The following is a 21,147-nucleotide window of genomic DNA, read 5'->3' on the forward strand; positions in this document are numbered from 1 at the left end:
CCATTTGTTGTTTGTGCCAGCCAACATTTTCCTATATGTTGCCTGGGAAAGATGAAAGTTAGCACAGGCCAAGGTCTACTCACAGAAGTAGGCAGTCTGGAAGGGGGTAAAGTAGAGCCATGTGGCCACATTATTATTTGCTCATATAGGTGTAGCGAGAGATGGTGAAGCCAGAAACTTAGTCTTCTGTTAGTGAGGCTGGTAAAATGGAGACATTTAAAGGCTGGTAGAAAATGATTTCTTTCTAAAGGAGTTGTATAAAGGATCCAGTAGAATAAGAACCCCTGTGCTTCACTGTGCTTCTCAAGTGGCTGTGTACCATGTGGCCCATTGAGCACTGACTCGACATGAGACCTTTGTAAATGGTGCATGTTAAATGTGATGAGTTATAAATATATAACCACATTGTTAGGTTTTGCTGTGCACCTTGTGTTTTCCTAATAGCTGAAATATATTTGCATCAGTCGTGAGAATGTGTGCCGTGTATTTGTCCGGAGACTCAAAATAACTAGTTAGGTATTGTGCTTGTTATAATTGATAATAATACAGTTTGAAATCTAAATGGATTATAATAAGTTTTGAAGTCTTTAAATTTAGAGGATCAATTTATTTTAAGCACCAAAGTCATAATTATGATGGTTTCGGTCACAAGTCTCACAGTTAGACATCCTAAGTGACTAACAAGCTGAATTTAGCATTTTCAAAAGAACTGAAGCCCTCTACCACTAGATGGCATTATGTAGTCATTTAGGAGCTATGGAAAGGCGCCCTGTCCTAATAACCCATGCAGATAATGTGAAAACTGGTGTTACTGCACCACAACAAATCTTTTTGTTTTCGGGTAGAAACGCCTCAAACAAATAAAAACATCTCATGCAGCTTTCAATGGTGTCTCTTTAAAGGCAGAACATGAGATACGATATTTAAATAATTGGTTTGTAACAGCATGCCAGTAATTGCTAGCTTATTAAAACTCAGACTAGCAGTATATAGACACTTAGAGTGATCACTGGAAAATGCAATAATATTAAAAATGAGGACAGATGACAAAGGCACTGTGAGTGCAATGCACTCACACAGTGTAAGGTTTCTTCTGCAGTTCCTCCGTTTGTTATCTAGCCCTGACTTACAGATGGGTCCCAGTTAAAACCCTGAAGATGAATAACTCCAAACCCTGATGATGTTCAACACTCATTTCCAGTTAGGAATTTTGCAAATGTTCCCCATGTTTAGAATGGGACTAACTCCTGGAACCAATTATTCATGAACTTTAGTATGCTTGAAATCTAGTCTCAGATCCAAAATTTGCAGCCTCAGTGTATCTCTACCAAGAGTACTGCAGCCCCTGGGACTTCTTTAACAAAGCCTATTCAGTTTACCATTTGCTATGATGGCTTCATAATGAGGGAAAATATCCACGAGAAACTAGTTTTCAAATGCAGACAATGCCTGTAGCCCAAAGGCTTGTGTTATTAGTAATGGCCCAAACTCTCACCACTTCTCTACAGGCATATAGCTCTTGTTGATTCACCTTTATAATTTAGGGCAAATTTAGTCATTAAATTTCTACGAATATTTATAAAAATTCAAATATTACCTATCTGTAAGTCTTGTTTATACATTGTTTTAGTTAAAGTTCCTAAAAAATTTTCTTATTTGTGACCTGTGTTAATTTTCCTGTTGGTAATGATATCAGCAGGGAGTGGGGAGTCTTCAGAGCTGTTCATGGTGGGAAACCTCAATTTATGGCACTAGTGTCTTCCAGATTCAGGCAGCTGCCAAAGTTTGCAGGCCGCTCTTTTAGTAAAGGTCTGAGTAGGCAAGCTCTTCACTGAAGACCCTTTCCGTCCTCTATACTTGTATTATTTGTCATTAGGATATGTGATCATAAGATATAAAAACAGATGCTAGTTTGAGTTTTATTATTTTTAGGATTAACCTAATAAACTCTTATTCAAATACAGGTATAATAAACATAATCTGTTCTTTCACCAGTTACACTCATTCACTCTACACTGGATAGTAGAGTAACAGAGCATCTACTATATAGTATACTGGGACATATCTCTACAAATATAGCCAACTAATATAGCATGGTAATAGTGTCTGCTACCAGCCTAAGTCTGCCTAAGGCAGTTTAGTTATTTTCTGGTGCTTTTTTTTCATTGGTTTGTTTGTTTTTGTTTTCTATTATTATTTTGCATACAGTGAGTATGATGTAGTGGTCTTTATAAAGATCTGATATAAATAAGGCTTGGATCAGGCTCATTAAACTTTCCTGGGATAACAAGGATGCTTTCAAGAGATTTTGGTTTTTTTATGCTGTCCTGGGTTCAGCAGTAGCAGTCATGTTTCTCCTTCTTGGTAGCTGGTGCAGTGCAGTGTTTTGACTTTCGTCTCAGGAACAGAGCTGATAGCGATGTTTTGGTTTGGCCAAGGACTTTGTGAGCCTCATGCTCTGCCAGGGAGGAGGGGAAGCCAGGAGGAAGCAGAGACAGGACACCTGACCCAAACTGACCAAAGAGGTATTCCATACCACAGCACGTCATGCCCAGGATGTAACTGGGAGTTAGCCGGAAGGGCTGGGAGTCTGCAGGGTTGGAGGAGGTATCGGTCGGTGCTTGGTCGGGCTGGGAGGGGCGAGTTATCGGTCGGCTGGTGCTGAGGTGTTGTATTCTCTTCCCTTGTTATTTCCTTTATCATTATTATTATTGGTGGTAGCAGTAGTGATTTGTGTTATACCTTAGTTACTAAACTGTTCTTATCTCAACCCGTGGGAGTTGCATTCTTTTGATTCTCCTCTCCATCCCTCCGAGAGCAGGGGGAGGGCAAGAAAGGGGGGAAGTGAGCGAACGAATTACCTGACTGGGTTTAAACCACGACAGTTCTTTTTGGCGCCCAACGTGGGGCACGAAGGGTTGAGTTAACGACAGATCTGACCAGATTAATAGTCACTCATCACAATGACGATTTATTGGCTCTCAGAGTTGTTTCTCTTGATCTCACAGTTTCAGAATGTTGTAACTTACGTAGAGCCGGTATTTGCTGCGTTAGTGTTTATCAAGTGTGGGGCTTGGGCTAAGGTTCTTGTCTCACTGTGCTTTATGGCAATGGCTTGTAATACGGGTGGGCTCCAGCAACAGGGCGGGACGGACGTGGCCGTGGACTTGTACCTGGCCGTCCGGCTGCTCTTCACCGTCCTGGCCCTCGCCCTACTCTCCATCTTCGTGAGGCTGCGGGGAGCAGAGGGAGAGCGGCCCCGGGAGCCGGCGGCTGCCGAAGCGGCCCGGGAGAGCGGCCCCGGGGACCAAGCGGCGGCGGGAGCGGGGCCGGAGGCCGCGAGGGGACGGCTGCTGGTGGAGGAGGTCGGGGCGGTCGAGGAGCAGAAGGAGGCGGCTGCCGAGCAGCGGGAGAAGGCGGCGGAGGAGCCCAGCCCCGCGGAACAGCCGAGCCGCGCGGCCGAGCCGAGCCCCGCGACGGCCGAGAGCATCCCCTGGAAGCCGCCCGCCGAACCCCAGGAGGATGCAGGAGACCACGCAGCATTTCCCAGCAAGGCAGAGGAGGAAGAGCTGGACTCAGGAAAAGAGAAGCTGGCGGTGGGAGAGCCGGCAAGCACAGCAGCTACACCAGCCCCAGTGACAAGTACAGCAGCATCAACTGAGAGTTCTGAAGGCTCTGAATGGCCTTTGGGTACCCTTGGGACCTGCCTGCTGACTGTGATGGGGATCAGCATGTTGGCACACACACAGACTGTGTTCTACCCACAACCATTTTGTCTGATCTCAAAAGTTAAGCAGAGTCAGGTTTGGGTCTTGTCTGGGGTTAGACGACAATATAGGGTGACCAAGAGATTTTCCCCAAAGCTGGACAGTCATGAGTGGCAGGGTGTGTGGGACAGTATGGGCAAGTATCTAGTCCACTGGGCCCCTCCAGTGCTTTGGAAGCATCGGAGATGGAAGGCAGCTGTATGGAGTCCCCAGCAGCAAGCTGCAGAAACTGCTTAAGGGGACAGTGAATTATTTTAAGTCTGGTGGGCCCATGGCACTTCAGGCCATCAGAGCAGAGATGCAACATAGAGATGGACTCATGATCGAGGGGTGGACTTAGCAATGGACACTATTGCCCATATTATTCACGAGTGTGAACACTGTACACAGTCTCTCCTGCTCTGGAAGACTGTTAAAAGAGATGGAGCCTGACATCATGGACCAGATGGACACAGCAGCTTTATAGGGACTGGTCCTTGCACTAAGATAAGAGTGGTGGTATATTGAAAATGTGGAATCTGAGCATGACGTGAATGGTATGGAATAAGGGGTGGATAATGTCCTGGGTTCAGCAGTAGCAGTCATGTTTCTCCTTCTTGGTAGCTGGTGCAGTGCAGTGTTTTGACTTTCGTCTCAGGAACAGAGCTGATAGCGATGTTTTGGTTTGGCCAAGGACTTTGTGAGCCTCATGCTCTGCCAGGGAGGAGGGGAAGCCAGGAGGAAGCAGAGACAGGACACCTGACCCAAACTGACCAAAGAGGTATTCCATACCACAGCACGTCATGCCCAGGATGTAACTGGGAGTTAGCCGGAAGGGCTGGGAGTCTGCAGGGTTGGAGGAGGTATCGGTCGGTGCTTGGTCGGGCTGGGAGGGGCGAGTTATCGGTCGGCTGGTGCTGAGGTGTTGTATTCTCTTCCCTTGTTATTTCCTTTATCATTATTATTATTGGTGGTAGCAGTAGTGATCTGTGTTATACCTTAGTTACTAAACTGTTATCTCAACCCGTGGGAGTTGCATTCTTTTCGATTCTCCTCTCCATCCCTCCGAGAGCAGGGGGAGGGCAAGAAAGGGGGGGGGGGAAGTGAGCGAACGAGTTACCTGACTGGGTTTAAACCACGACATATGCTATGCCCTTCCTTGTTTATACTGGCTTCAGCTGATGTTAGAATGACCACAGAAATAGTTTACATCAAGCTCAAGTTCAAGTAGAAAAGTTGGGTTGAAACTAGGAGGAAAATATTATTAGCTTAGCTATGCATTTATTCCCAAGGTAAGTATATTTCTTGACGCTTAGTTAGTAGGTCTCACTAGTCTTCTCTATCTGTGGCTGATTTTCTGGCTAGACAGAAGGGCTGAAGAAAAAATGGAAAACATAAGGCTGCTCAATGTAATGAAGATAGAGAACAGAAAATTAGTCTTTTAAAATAGCTGCATAATGAGAGCTTCAGATTTGTGCAGGAAATGCAATTTTTCACCAGGGGTACAGACAGATACCCGAGATCTCAAATCAGTAGTTAGGATGGTAAGTGTAAGAGTCATATCAGCTAGTTTCACATGTGAGGGACATCTGATTTAACCTCAGCATCTTCTGACCAGTGGAGGAAAAGAAACACTTCTAGGGAGTGATTTCACTGACTCTATTAGTAGAAGGGGAGCTACTCTTTGGAAATGCTTGTTAATCTCAACAGCCCAGGGAGACTGGGCAGCTAGCTCAAAAGCATTCATGAATGCCAGAGCTTTGTATGTTAGTGCAGCTGAATCCCAAGCTGATCATAATGTATATGATCTGTGCTATGGATATCATAATATAATGATGAGGGGGACTCTCTGTTCACATCAGAACATGGGAAAAAGAGCCTTTTGCCCCTACTTGCCTCTCCTTCCTGTAAAAATTCCTCTGGTTTTAGATGCAAAACTTTCAAACCAATTATTGTTTGGTACCAAATGTGGAGTTTTTAAGCTGCAATTTGTTGACATCTTTCTACTTATCATATAATACATAGTTATCTCAAGCTCACTATGGTTGTGTTTTCCTTCCATTTAATGTGAAGTTCATTGGCTAAAGCCCAAAGTTACAGAAACATCCCTGAAGTTTTGTTAGATGGGAATACCTAATCTGAAGTGTCTTCTCCTCAGGTACCAGATTTCTCACAGCCGCACTCCTTATATGAAGAGCAATTGTGGGATTTCTTATTCTGACCAGTAATAAAACGACGCATTTCTGTGTAATCACTGTTTGCATCTTAAATTAGTCTCAGAGATGCGGGATAGAGTTTGAGCAACATTTTCATATTACAATACACTTAAAAGTTGCAATTTGCAGTTTGTTAAACTGACAGAGCTAGAAAAGTAACAAAAGTTAATCAGGGAACTGCTGTGTGGGGTTTTTAACAGAGAGTGCATTGCTGTTTTACCATGTGTGCCAAAGAAAGAATGAGAAGCTTTAGAAGCTGTTGGGCAGTCCAGGGAATCTGTATCTCTGTGGTTCCATTGTTTGCAAAGGTCAGGTGAAGGCTGACTTAATTTTGTCGGTAGCTGAACAGAAGACAAACCTGTTTACATACCAGAGGAATTAATTTCTTGATTGTGGTGAAGTCAAAGAAGAGGAATTTGGGAGGGTATGCTCATTAGTGTTTTTTCAGAACATTTCAGTGCTCCTCCTTTTCCTTTTATGTTTTTTAACTCATCTATTTTTATTTTACTCAAACAGTATAGAAAACAAAAATGTATTGTCTTTGTTTCTGAGGTTGTTCTTTATAAATTGGGTTTTCTATAGTGCTTATTCTGTTGTAATGTGGTAATTGTGTAATATTTATAAAATTATAATTTGTAAAGATAATGATATTGAAGAATTATTGAAAACATGAGAAAATATTCTCTGCTTCCTTTGTACTTAGTTATGCAACGAAGAAACCAGAAGGAAGATCTGGGATGTCAGAAATATTTATATAAAAGAATAGGGAGATGTTCATATTCAGTTCTATAAATGGTTTTAAAGCATATATGACTCATATCTGTTTGGACTAGATTTTGTTCTTTGTGGAATCTCTCAAAAGTACGGATCTTAGTATTTGTGGAATAACCTATTTTTCCACTCATTCTTGTAATGTGTCCAGGAAAATATCTGGGATAGAATAAAAGGACACACAACAGCTAGGATTGAATTAAAAAACCAGGGAATCAGTGGCAACAAAAAAAGAGTGATTAAACAGTCAAAGGTTATTCACTAAAACCCCTCCAGCTTATGTCCATGACCTGAAGACAGTAGTGTAAGGACTTCTTCTCACAGTGCCTCTGAGCCTCTACAGGTTTTGATGAAGAAAGATCTCAAAGTAAGGAGATACTACTCTTCGCTGGGAAATGCAGTGATGCACTCTAGGGTACAGTTTTTTCCTAGGGGTGACTAGTCCTGCCTGTGTCCTTACAAGCACAGTGGAGGCTCTCTCTTGCTCTTGTGTAGGCAGTGCTACTTTTAACTTCTAACCCTGGCTATCCTTTGCTTTTCTGTGAGCCTGCTATGCTCAGCTATTGTTAACTTCTTTATATCTAAGAGGGAAAAGGTGTAGCAGGGAGCTGGTGAGGAGCCCCATCCTAATAAAACTCATATGTAGCTCTCATTCTGTACCAAAGCTACCACTGGCATCCTGATGATTTGAGATCAGTAGTTTGATTGCCGAGAAGTGTCATATAGATTACCATCTACACTTAAATACAGTGTTTGCCCAGGTTTGCTTTGTCACACCAGTTCTAGGTATTTACGGGGTGTGGAAGGCCTGTGATGTGCTGCTGTACAGTGCATGTCCCACTTACTTACAGTTCCAGTGACTGTCTCTGTGCTGCTGCCTTGTGCACTCTGTTATTCCTAAGACCTACTCCAAACATGCTGTTAGCAGAGACAAACCAGTTATTTTCTGTATTTTTCTTTGTCTATTTTTCTGTACTTCCTGAAGAATTGCAGAGAATATTTCCTTTTCAGTTTGAACACATTGTTCACAGTGTTAGATCACTGATCTAAGAGTGACAAGATGTGGAAAGCTTCTATGTGTGGAAACAGATGGAAAGCAAGCACTCTGCCAGCCCGTCACCTTTACTGTGCACGGGCGGAGGCTGGCCTCTCCTTTCTTTTAGTCCCTTCCCAAAAGAAAATGTTTTGAAGACGCGCTGTTTGTGCAATATTTGGCCTTTTAGAAATGAACGTTGCCCTCAGATGGGTTTCAGCATCTTGAGTTGATGTCTTTCTCTCAGGCCTGAGTGAAGCTAGAGTGTTTACAGTAATCTGTGTTCACAGGAAGCTACTTTATACTTCAGTGCAATAGTTAGATCAGTTCTATTATCAGCCCAGAAAACTTTTTAAAATCCCTTACTATTTTACTTCAATTTCTCATCATATTTCTCTTTTGATGTTACAGTAATCTATGAGCATGTCCTTTGCTTTAATGAGTGCTAAAGTTCATTTAGATGTTTGAGGCAAAACAGCTTATTCTATGTCTTTGTATGTCCTCCTATACACACACACATATATATATATGTGAAAAAAACCAAATCCCCATGTTTGCAGATAAAGGTCTACCTTGGTGGCCGGCTCTTGCTCTGTGTGATGACCGCTGTATTTTCTTTTGAATGGTAGAAATAAACCTCAGTCTAGGTAAAGGTTTGAAACTCATACTCCTACTAAAGAGTTTATTATTATTGGATTTGGAGAGGCTTACATTTAACAATGTCTATCAGCTGGCAGTTTAGGTCAAACTGATTTCATAAAACACTTGTCTGTGTCTAATTAAGGTTTATAAATTGGCCTCATCACTGAAACTTCTATACTCCTGCTACAATACATTGGGTGCACTAACTGTCTATCCCACCATTTTACTGGTTTCTTACCTGCATGTTTCAATTTCCTTTCTGGATGGATTATTTGCTTGGCTGTTTCTGAAGAGCTTTTTCTCTCAGATTTGTCAGCTTATTCCTTAAGATGCAATTCCTACTAATATTTCAGATAAAGGTTACAGAGTTCTTCATCAGATTTTGTTCCTTTGACTAGCAAGCAATTATTTTGTGTTTGTTTGTTTGTGTTTTTTTGTCTTGTAGAGTACTACAGCTGTATGCGACAAACCAGCCATACCCTTCAGATGCAGCAGAACTAATCTTTTCTTCAGGTGCTCAGGTGCTGCTTCAGTACTTTGTTACTCTCTGTTAAGAATTATTTGTTTCACTTCTTTTGCAATGCTTTTCTGATTTGTCTTGTTTTTAACTTAAAATGGTCATGTTGTTCTATTCTGTTTAATTCCCTGCTATTTCACTATGGTCTGGAGGGTAATATCTATTTTATTTCTTTTTATCTATTACTTGTTTTCTGAAGATTAAACTAGTCTTACTGATGGTGCCCTAGAAATTCATTATTTGCTGGAAATTTTTTATATCACATCCTTTCATACATGCAACACTAAAAAGTGAGCAATACCAAAGCACTTAGTGGATCATCTGGAGGGCATCCTTCTGACAGAGGTATAGACGAATAGTTTGAGATTCATGAGTGTCTTCTTGAGTTTGGAGAAGGATTTACTTAGACCTAAGGGAGAAAGAAAATCTGCTTAATATGAAGGACTTCCGGGGAATACATGACAAAATAAACTAAGCCTCAGTTTTTAAAGGTATATATCATAGAATCATAGAATAGAATCATAGAATAGTTAGGGTTGGAAAGGACTTTAAGATCATGTAGTTCCAACCCCGCTGCCATGGGCAGGGACACCTTAGGCTAATTCATATCCCCCAAGGCCTCGTCCAACGTGGTCTTGAACACTGCCAGGGATGGAGCATTCACAACCTCCCTGGGCAACCCATTCCAGTGCCTCACCACCCTAACAGGAAAGAATTTCCTTCTTATATCCAATCTAAACTTCCCCTGTTTAAGTTTTAACTCGTTACCCCTTGTCCTATCACTACAGTCTCTAATGAAGAGTCCCTCCCCAGCATCCCTATAGGCCCCCTTCAGATACTGGAAGGCTGCTATGAGGTCTCCACACAGCCTTCTCTTCTCCAGGCTGAACAGCCCCAGCTTCCTCAGCCTGTCTTCATAAAGGAGGTGCTCCAGTCCTCTGATCATCCTCGTGGCCCTTCTCTGGACTTGTTCCAACAGTTCCAAGTCCTTTTTATGTTGAGGACACCAGAACTGTACACAATACTCCAGGATACAGTTGGCTTTCTGGGCTGCAAGTGCACACTGAAGCCGGCCCATGTTCATTTTCTCATCAACGAGCACCCCCAAGTTCTTCTCCACAGGGCTGCTCTGAATCTCTTTTCTGCCCAACCTGTAGCTGTGCCTGGGATTGCTCTGACCCAGGTGTAGGACCTTGCACTTGGCATGGTTAAACTTCATGAGGTTGGCATCAGCCCACCTCACAAGTGTGTTGAGGTCCCTCTGGATGGCATTCCTTCCCTCCAGCGTATCAACTGAACCACACAGCTTGGTGTCATCGGCAAACTTGCTGAGGGCGCACTCAATCCCACTGTCCATGTCAGTGACAAAGATGTTGAACAAGACCGGTCCCAACACCGATCTCTGAGGGACACCACTCATTACTGGTCTCCAGCCGGACATTGAGCCATTGACCACAACTCTTTGCGTGCAGCCATCCAGCCAGTTCTTTATCCACCGAGTGGTCCATCCATCAAATTGATGTCTCTCCAATTTAGAGACAAGGATGTCGTGTGGGACAGTGTCGAACGCTTTACACAAGTCCAGGTAGATGACATCAGCTGCTCTCCCCCATCCATCAGTTCTGTAGCCCCATCATAGAAGGCCACCAAATTGGTCAGGCAGGATTTCTCCTTAGTGAAGCCATGCTGGCTGTCACCAAGCACCTTGTTGATTTTCATGTGCCTTAGCATGCCTTCCAGGAGAATCTGCTCCAAGATTTTGCCAGGCACAGAGGTGAGACTGACTGGTCTGAAATTCCCCGGGTCATCCATTTTCCCCTTCCTGAAAATGGGGGTTATATTTCCCTTTTTCCAATCATTGGAAATGTCACCTGACTGCCATGATTTCTCAAATATGATGGACAGTGGCTTCGCAACTTCATTCGCCAGCTGCTTTAGGACCTGTGGATGGATTTCATCAGGTCCCATGGACTTGTGCACATTCAGATTTTTAAGATGGTCTCGAACCAGATCCTCTCCTACAGTGGGCCCAAGGTCTTCATTCTCACAGTCCCTGCATCTGCCTTCCAAGACTTGGGTGGTGTGGTCAGAGCCTTTGCCAGTGAAGACCGAGGCAAAGAAGTCATTCAGAACCTCAGCCTTCTTTAAATCCTGTGTAGCCAGTTCTCCTGAGAGCTTCCTGAGGGGGCCTACATTCTCCCTAGTCTTTTTTTTATTTGCTGTGTACTTGTAGAATCCCTTCCTGTTATCTTTAATACCTCTAGCTAAGTTTAATTCTAACTGGGCCTTAGCTTTCCTAACCTGGTCCCTAGCTTCCCAGACAACATCCCTGTACTCTTCCCATGCCACCTGTCCTTGCTTCCACTTATTATAAGCCTCTTTTTTCATTTGAATTTTCCTCAGCAGCTCCTTATCCGTCCAAGGAGGTCTCCTGGCCCTCCTGCTGCACTTCCTTCTGGTTGGGATGCAACACTCCTGAGCTTGTAGCAGGTGATCCTTGAATATCAACCAACAGTCTTGGGCCCCTCTGCCCTCTAGGGCTGTATCCCATGGAACCTTACTAAGCAGGTTCCTGAAGAGGCCAAAGTCTGCTCTTTTGAAGTCCAGGACAGTGAGCTTGCTGCACGCTCTTCTCACTTTCCTGAGCATCTCAAATTTGAGCATCTCATGATCGCTGCATCCAAGGCTGCCCTGGAGCGTCACATTTCCAACGAGCCCTTCCCTGTTGGTGAGCATGAGGTCAAGCATGGCACCTCTCCTTGTCGGCTCCTCTATTACTTACAGAAGGAAGTTGTCTTCTACACAATTGATGAACCTCCTGGATTGCTTGTGCTGGGCCGTACCATCCTTCCAACAGATGTCAGGGTGGTTGAAGTCACCCATGAGGACAAGGGCCTGCAAGCGTGAGGCTTTTCCTATCTATGGAGTGCTTCATCCGCAGGTTCTCCTTGATCAGGCGGTCTGTAACAGATCCCCACAGTAATGTCTCCCATAGCTATATTCCACAAACTCTCTGTGGACTGCTCACCTGTCCCCAGACAGTTCCATACTCTCCATCCTATCCCTAACATAAAGGGCAACTCCCCCTCCCTGCCTGCCAGGCCTGTCTTTCCTAAAGAGCCTGTAACCTTCCATTCCAACACTCCAGTCATAAGAGCCATCCCACCATGTTTCTGTGATGCCTGTTATATCATACTCCCGTAGATGTCCACACATCTCTAATTCCTCTTATTTGTTCTCCATGCTACGGCCATTCATATAGAGGGATCTGAGCCGAGCTCCAACTGAAGCCGGCTCATTGGCTGGAGCAGCTGGGATGTCTCTACATTGCTCCGAGCATTTATTATAGGTGCTGGCAACTGACTGGGTGTGTTGGAATGGAATGATGCCCCCTCCCCAACACATCTAGTTTAAAGCCTCCTTGACCAGTCTGGCAAGCCTCCTACCAAAACTGCTCTTTCCCTTCCTTATCATCAGACCAGCTGCACCAGCCCCCACTAGACCTGGCCTACAAGCTTGGGTCCCGTGTTCAAGACACCCAAACCCCTACTATGACACCACCCTTTTAACCAGTTATTAACCTGGCTAATCCTCCTAGCTTTTTTTAGGTCCTCACCTGCATCCTGGAGAATTGATGAAAAGACTATCTGAGCTCCAGAGCCCCTAACCACCTCTCCCAGGGCTCTGCAGTCCTTCTTTATGTTCCCCAGGCTACTACTATCTATATCCCTAGCACCCACATGTATCACCAGGAGTGGGTAATAGTCCGTGGGACTTACTAGAGCAGGCAGCCTCTCTGCCACATCCCTGATCCGTGCCCCTGGTAGGCAACACACCTCCCTTGAGACGGGGTCTGGATGGCAGACAAGTGCTTCTGTCCCTTTCAGTGTAGAGTTCCCTACTACTACGACCCGCCGCTTTTTCCTAGCAGCACCAGTAGAGATCTTTACCAGGGCATCAGCCAGCTGTTTCTGGCTCGAGTGTGTTTCCTCATTAGCCCCGACAGGACAGCAAAGCGGTTCTGCATGGGGACAGGGGATTTAGGGGGAAGCCCCTTGCTTTTGGTTGTCCTTTTCCTTCTTTTTTTTTTTTGTTGTTTTTTTTTGTCACTAATTTCCAGCTTCCTGAGTTAACGGCTTCCTTCTTTCCTCCATGAGGTAGAGGTGAAGCTCGAGGCCCCTGCGCAGTTTGGGCCTGGAGCAGGCAGCCCTGCTTCCTCTCAGCTTCCCTGACATCTCGCAGCCTATTGACAGCATCCCGCAGCTCAGCCACCTGCTGCAGGAGGACCTCCACCAGGGAGCACCGAGTGCAGCCCTGCCCATTGTGCACCTTTCCCTCACCAGACCAGTGCAGGCACTCTCTACACCCCGAGCTCTGCACTGCAGCCTCCCCTCTCATCGGCTCTGTCTGGGTGCCTACACTGGCCACCGCCGGGGCAGCCAGAGCAGAGCTCCCAGACCGGGCCCTGATCATACGACGAGTGCTCACTATCCCGCTAGCCTGCCTGCGCAAACTGCCACGCAAACTGCCTCAACCCGCTAAATATGTAGGAGGGAAGCACAAAACACTCAAAAATCTTGGCATCCTGCCTCTGTAAAAGGAGGAATGTGAGGGTAATATTTGCCAAAAAGAGATGTTTCTGGTTAAAGGAATCTTAGGCTTAATAGAGATTCTAGGAATACAACAGAAGTAGCCCAGAGTGCATCAGCGTTGAATATCAATTGAATCATGTATTTTCTCAGTATCTCTTAAAAGCGTAGTTCAATAGATTCCTTGGACTTCTCTTAGCTCATTAAACTCTGACTTTTGAGGGCATCTAGATACTGTGCCCTTCAATGTTGGAAGACATGTAGCTCTTAAATAACCAGGAAAGCAATATCAGTGTGAAGAACCAGCAGTGCAACTTGCTGCCTGGCCTTGTTTTATTCAGCTAACTATGAAGACTTAGGTCTTGACACAATGGAGTCTAGAAAACATAAAAATAATCAGAACTTCATGAATTTCTGGAGAAAATGAAAAATCTGGTATATTTACTTTTTTGTTGAACCTAAGCTTTATTTATATCTTAAAAATATGTTATATAAATTGGCACACGAAAAATGCTACTGAATAGACTTATGAAAATAATACAAATTATTACTCTGGAAAGATGATAAATATAAGATGCGGAATTGTGCTTCAGTTTAGATTCTTCTTACCTTGCTTGGACTGTCCAAACATGAGTTAGATGAAATTACTCACTTTGGCTATAGAGGAAGCATAAACAACCAGCTCAGATAGTATACCTAACTCCATGGCAAATTTAGGTGAGATAGTCTGCTCTGTTGCAATGTTCATTTTGTGTATTGACTCCATCTTTGGCAGTATTCAGAAGCTGTCTGGGCATGGTGCTCAAGATCACTTTGCTTGAGCAGAAGGATTGGATAAGATGACCTCCAGAGGTCCCTCCCAATCTCAACCATTGTCTGATTCTGTGACATCTTTTAAAAAAAAAGATGACATTGTAAGTAGAAAGTAGCAATATTGTTAATTTGTAAAAAGAAAAATGGCCTAATAAACTAAATAGTATGATATAGTTTCCTTACAAATTTCTTTAGCCAGCACTAAGTCTGGCTTCTCTGCTCAGCTGCCTTTATGCTGTTCAGCTTTTGAGTACTGAAAGAATGGATACTTAGGAATTAGCTGAATATAGATCTGCTTAAATTATCAAGGTAATGAAAAAGAAGAAAACATACATGGCTATCAGTGGTGATTGTTGCTTGCATTTGGCTTAATATGTTGCTCCTTCTCTTGAGGTTGCCTATACCATGAAGGCCAATAGTTTAAAGGATGCAGGATGTTTAAAATACTTTCTCTCTCGCCCTTTCATTTTCTAGGAGGAGCTGCATTGCGAGGAGGCATTCTGCAGAGCTATTGCCACTGCAGGTTCAGTTTCCTCTCTGTAACCCCTCTCTTGATTTCTGCACTGTGCAGTAATGCGTTTCCATGTTACCTAGGGTTTCCCCATCTCACCTCCCATCTCTGTTTTGGTTTCTTTAAAAATCTGCATTCTTATTTACAAGGACTAATAGGAAACTCAAGTAGTTTCTTCTAACTTTGGGGGTGTTGGTTGATGAGAAAATGAACATGAGCAGGCAGTGTGCGCTTGCAGCCCAGAAAGCCAGCCGTATCCTGGGCTGCATCAAAAGGAGCGTGACCAGCAGGTCGAAGGAGGTGATCCTGCCCCTTTGCTCTTGTGAGACCTCACCTGGAGTATTGTGTGCAGTTCTGGTGTCCTCAACATAAAAAGGACATGGAACTGTTGGAACAAGTCCAGAGGAGGGCCACGAGGATGATCAGGGGACTGGAGCACCTCCCATGTGAAGACAGGGTGAGAAAGTTGGGGCTGTTCAGCCTGGAGAAGAGAAGGCTGCGTGGAGACCTCATAGCAGCCTTCCAGTGTCTGAAGGGGGCCTGTAAGGATGCTGGGGAGGGACTCTTCATTAGGGACTGTAGTGATAGGACAAGAGGTAACGAGTTAAAACTTAAACAGGGGAAGTTTAGATTAGATATAAGGAGGAAATTCTTTCCTGTTAGGGTGGTGAGGCACTGGAACAGGTTGCCCAAGGAGGTTGTGAATGCTCCATCCCTGGCAGTGTTCAAGACCAGGTTGGACGAGGCCTTGGGTGATATGGTTTAGTGTGAGGTGTCCCTGCCCATGGCAGGGGGTTTGGAACTAGATGATCTTAAGGTCCTTTCCAACCCTAACTATTCTGTGATTCTATGATTCTAACTTTGAGGATTTTCCTCTCAGTGATTTCTGTTAGTAGACAGGTATTGGACACCGCTCTGTAGTGAGATTATTAGACATCCATTGTAGGTTTTGTTTCAGATGGATTTTCTAGACAATTGTATAGTCACTATCTATGGAAGAAAAGGGGTTATATTTGTCAGTTTGCTCTTTAGCGCTGTGAGAGTATGTTTTAAGTCAGTCACGTATTGGTGTGATCCTAGTCTCCTTTTCCTACTTCAGTGCTAAATTCTCCCATGGGTGACATTCTAGCATGGTGCTTTATAGTCAGAGCGAAGGTGACAGATTTTGTATTCAGGCCAAACATGTTATAGGTTAATCTTTTTCTGTTATTCCAACTACTGACTTAATGGTAATAACAGGAGTAGCAATTTTGTTTTCTTTACAGAGAATGTTTTCTAACAGATATGTATAAAAATACAAAAAACAGTTTTAATGCCAAAGTATACAGGAAGTTTTTATGCTAATATGGAAAAGTTAGGGCAAGGCTGTTCTTAAAGCAATAAATACTTTTTTTTTTTTTTTTTAAATTTTCCTATTTTCATTCTTTCTTGTTACTGTTAAAAATCTGATATCCAAATTCTCCTGCCCTTTCAACAGTCAATAAAAAGGGAAGAACAAGTCTCTTCTAACATGCCCCAGTAAACTGTGGTTTTGGAGAACTGTTCTAAACATTACTGCTTAAAACCAAGGCATTTTTAAAAGAGTCTTATTTTTGACTGTCAATCACTGGTAAGCATGTTTCTTCATGCAAGTAAATGGAACACCAATTTAACTGAGCCCTCTTCATTATTTTTTACCAAATTCTTAAATAATAGGAAATAGAAAGCAGACTCCTATTCCCCACATCTGTGAAAGTGAAACCACAGTGTGTAAATTATAGCAAATATTCAGAGATATCTGGAGGGCCTATTGTTTGCTGAACAGTTTGACAGAAGTAAGCTATTTTGCATATATCCTCTTTTTTCTTTAAAGTGGCATGGTTTTGATATTTCATGGAAATTATAATCTTGAATTTCAAAACCCTGCTTCTGGCCCCTTGCAAAGATGTTCCCCAAGCATGGATTTGTGCCTGGATCTAAATATCTTATCCCTTCCCTCTTGTTCTGCTCAATTCACACAAATTATGCTTGCAAATGCTGTGGCTGTTTTTGAGAGGTGTATGTGTACAGTTTGATCATCAGACAGGAGAGAGTTCTGCATTAAAAAGTTAGTTGGACTGTTATTTACATCTGCAGTACATCTGTGGCTCATCTCTGGGGTATCTTGTCCTGAGGCTTCCAGGAAGACAAAATTAGTAAAGAAGAGAAGATTGAGAGGGTATCTCATTAATGCATATAAATATCTCAAAGGCAGGTGCCAGGAGGATGGTGCCAGACTCTTTTCAGTGGTGCCCAGTGACAGGAGGAAGAGCAGTGGCCATAAACTAAAACACAAGAAGTTTCACCTCAACATGAGAAAACTTCTTTATGTTGAGGGTGACAGAGCACTGGAACAGGCTGCCCAGGGGGGTCATGAAATACCCCTCTCTAGAGACATTCAAAACCTGCCTGGATATGTTTCTGTGTAACCTGCTCTAGGTGGCCCAGCCTTAGACAGGAGTGTTGGACTGGATGGTGTCCAGAGGTCCCTTCCAACACTAATGATTCTGTGATTCTGTGAAAGTAGGGTATAACCAGTCAGAACTTGAACTGAAATGTGTAAAAAATGGCACTGAGTTGATGACGGAAACCAGCATCTTATGAGAAATGCAACTGCAGCCTGGGGATGTTCAGGAGAAGAAGCCTGCTTCTAGCCCTCGTGAAATCAAGCAAGGAAGCAAAGGATTGTGTGGAATTAGGTGCAAAGGCTACAGCCCCCTCTCTGCATCCTTTCCCACCATCTACTGTGAATTAACCCTAGTGTATAGATAAGTGGCACTGTGCTCTTGGAAATGTCAAATCAAAACCAGAGCTTCACCTCCTATGGACATCAAATAGTACATGACACTGTTTGCAAGGACAGTGCTCTTGGTGCCTTAGGTCCTTAGGTGTCACAGCGTTAATAATACAGATGTTCTGTATTAGTTTAGAGAAAATATTCTATTATTTCTGGTCTACTTATCTATTGCGTAATATTCTCAGTTTATGAAGACTGCCACATTTCACCTCACTCCTGCATTTCATTTGAAGATGGTCCATTTGTATGGAGGGGAGAGATCTGGTAAAGAGCACATCTACAGCAGAGGGGTTCTTACCAACTTCTGACAATATCTAGACAGTTACATAATTACAATAATGGAATTGATATTTGATGATTGATTGAGTATTTGATAATTGCACTTTTCTTGCAAGCTGTTGGACTAATGAAGACAAGACAGCAGAAAGAATTGAAGTCATTTTAAAGGTAAATGGCCAGACCCTCCACTGGTATAAAATAAATGTTGATCTACTGACTGCAATCAAGCTACAGTTTTCTGTTTCACAGCTTGTTAGACTTTCTGAAAAAATTGAGGTACTAAGCTTGTTGAACACAATTAACCTGAGCTACAAGGAGAAGAATGTTTTTTTTTGGTCTTATTCCATTAAAAGTGGAATTGAAGTCTGTGTTTGATTGACATAAGAGCAAATGTGTATAATATTCTTTGCATGTGCAAATTACCTACCTGCAGCTGATAGATTCATGTTCCCTTCCAGGTTTTTGTATAGGACTATATTAATTCAATGCAACATATCATGGCACTATTCATAAAACATATTCTATGTGTCCTTTCAAGGAAACTCTTAAGCATTAAAATAGTATTATATTTTTGTCTGTATTTACTCATATTTATCTGATCAATAATCTAGTGTCACAGGATTAGACCTGTAGAATGCTTGCATATTTGCTTGATTATTTTTTAACAACTGTAGGTAATCTGAGTGGGTTCTTTCATAATATACAAATATCTGCGAAGGGACAGTGAGAAGCTCATTATAGTCCCTTGGAAGTCTAATAATGATTTTTAATTACCTACTTAATGAGAAGTGGTCCAGGGACATCTACACTACTTCCAATGCAGACACAAAACCCAGGAAAAACACATCTAGCTAGTTTTTCTCTGCAGGGTTGTTAGTCTCTACAGAAACATTATTAGAATTGAACGAATTGAGAAAAGTTGAAGGCCACTGACTAGCCATCTCATGGGCTAGAAGCTAAGGTCAGCCAACATCAAAGTGGTAATAAACTGCAGTTGCTGTTTGCTTGAAACAGTAAGTAATTAACTGTTGGACTGCATTATACATTGCTGTGGCAAATTATCTATATTTTATTTATATAATCTTTCTAAAAGATGTGCTTTAATTCACTACAACTTGCTGTTTTGCATGAGAAAATTCCACAGCCTTTCCTGTGTAGGAGGCTGTATTAGAGTATAAAAATAGTTTATTCTGCCCTAAAAGCAATTAATCCCTATTCAGCTCATTTTTATCATAGTCTTCGAGCAAGTTGCATACCACTCCTGGGGTGTGGCAGCGAAGCAAATAAGATGATTTACTTTATTTGCAGAGGTCTGAGTTGGCACTTTCCTCGACTCATGCTTCACGCTGTCTCCATTTGACCCAACTGTGACAACCAGGTTCTGGGTCTTTGAACTGAAAAGTGTTCAAACATGATTCTAGTTATCACTATTTTTTCTTTTTTTGTAGACAGTGTTGTGCCCCTCTAATTCTGATGGGCCATCTGATGCTCTTGATGTGGCTATGTATTCTAGCTGTCTCAAATCATCTTTGAATTGCACCTCACCTCATTTGCAGAAGATGTAAGAAATGTCAGGGTTGGTTTTTTTTTTTGTTTATTTTTTTTTTTTTTGTACAGTGGAGAAATATGAAATTTAAAATAACTGAAATGGCCAAATCTTTTAATATATTTCTTTCATTAAAATTACAAAGGCGGGGGGGAAGGGGGGAGGAGAAGCCAAAAATGCTTGTTGAAGAAAGAATATAGATGAAGACAGAATATAGAGGATCAAAATAAAAGACACACTATTTTTATTTCACTGATAAAGCTTGCAAAACTGTTACAAAACGACTATAAAACTCCTGTACTCCTGTAAGTGTTCCTGGAGATTTGTGACTGTGGCAATGATCTTCAGGCATGAATTTTTTTATTTATTTTTTTATACATCTGACATGTTTACCACTAGTAAAATTAAGATTAATGGCGTATCTTTTGCAGATGTCAAAAAACGGAGTAAACAGTGTAAGAAAAATGTAAATGCCAGTGTTAATTATGCAATTGACTTTTTAATTCTACATGGTTTTCTTAGGAAAATAATTTACGTATCTGGGAAAATATTGGAACATTGGAAATATGTGGAACATCACAAAGTCTTTTTAGTTTCATTAATTTGGCAAGATTATTAAATAGACAACTAAACTGAATCTATGAGCTAGATGGCAGAAATGTGTATTTTCTTTGGTTCTAAAAAAGTGGGTGCTTGAGCTGAAGATACAGCAGAGCTAATGTCCAAAAAGCAATATCAGGTTTTATGAGGTGCAGCCAAGATCAAATTCATCAAAACACGATCAAACACCCTCTGTTCCAACATACTTTAAGGCAGCACAAGTTATACTGTAAAGCCAAAACAAAGATAAAAGCAGTAGTGCAATCTCAAATAATATACCTGTTCTGGAAGTGAGCAATAAGTATTATGAAAGTAGGCTGTCAAAAGACTATGGTGCGCCAGCCTTCAAGCAAATGAAAAATTAATTTTTTAGAAATGAAAATACTTACGACTTGCTTCAGTGTATTTTAAGGAGCAACTAAATGAAGTCAGTGATTGCTCACACAGAAATATACACATAGTAGTGCTCCTCAGGACATACAGTCAGGAAACACAAAACTCATTTAGATAGATTTGTTTCTAATACATTGGTCCAGTTAATTTTGATGTAAAATATTTAAAAAAAGACAAAGGTAGAAGGTTTTATCTCTGGATGCCTCTATGACTTAAGAGAATGAGATATACACTACAGTGATGGATAGTCGAGACAAAAGTTATATAGTAACCCTACTGTATGTATTCCAGAAAAAGCTTACTTACAGGCACACATTTTAAAGTCAAGAGGAACCAGCACAGACAGAAGAAGCAATCTGTTTTGATCTTCTGTGTAGAAAAACATGGATTTTCTGCCAGCAGTTTCTGCCTCAAGCCTGGAATTTCTCTAGAGCAGCTCAGGTCATAAAAGTTTTTCTTCCATTTTCTAGTAAAGTACAGAGAAACATGATAGTGTGAACAATGACAATCCCTCTTCAGTATTTGTGACTGACATTATCTCCAAAAGTGACGACAGGTCCTGCTGCTGCTGCTGTTCACTCTCAAGTGCCACATTTTGTCCCCTTTTGCATTACTCTGGCATTTGGAGTTTTGATTGAAATAAGGCTGAGAGCTTTAGCTTCCATTAAAATCTTTC

General features: G+C 42.3%; 1 protein-coding gene across 2 annotated transcripts in view; it reads left to right on the forward strand.

Moving 5' to 3' along the window:
- Positions 1-21,147, forward strand: part of FILIP1 (filamin A interacting protein 1) — a 131,965-nt gene that overhangs the window by 859 nt on the left and 109,959 nt on the right. The gene's annotated exons all lie outside the window — the stretch shown is intronic.

Source organism: Pezoporus wallicus, unplaced genomic scaffold (genome assembly GCF_028554395.1).
Source record: "Pezoporus wallicus isolate ANWC-B61680 ecotype Strahan unplaced genomic scaffold, APGP_CSIRO_Pwel_v1 contig_4901, whole genome shotgun sequence".
Classification (NCBI taxonomy): Eukaryota; Metazoa; Chordata; class Aves; order Psittaciformes; family Psittacidae; genus Pezoporus; species Pezoporus wallicus.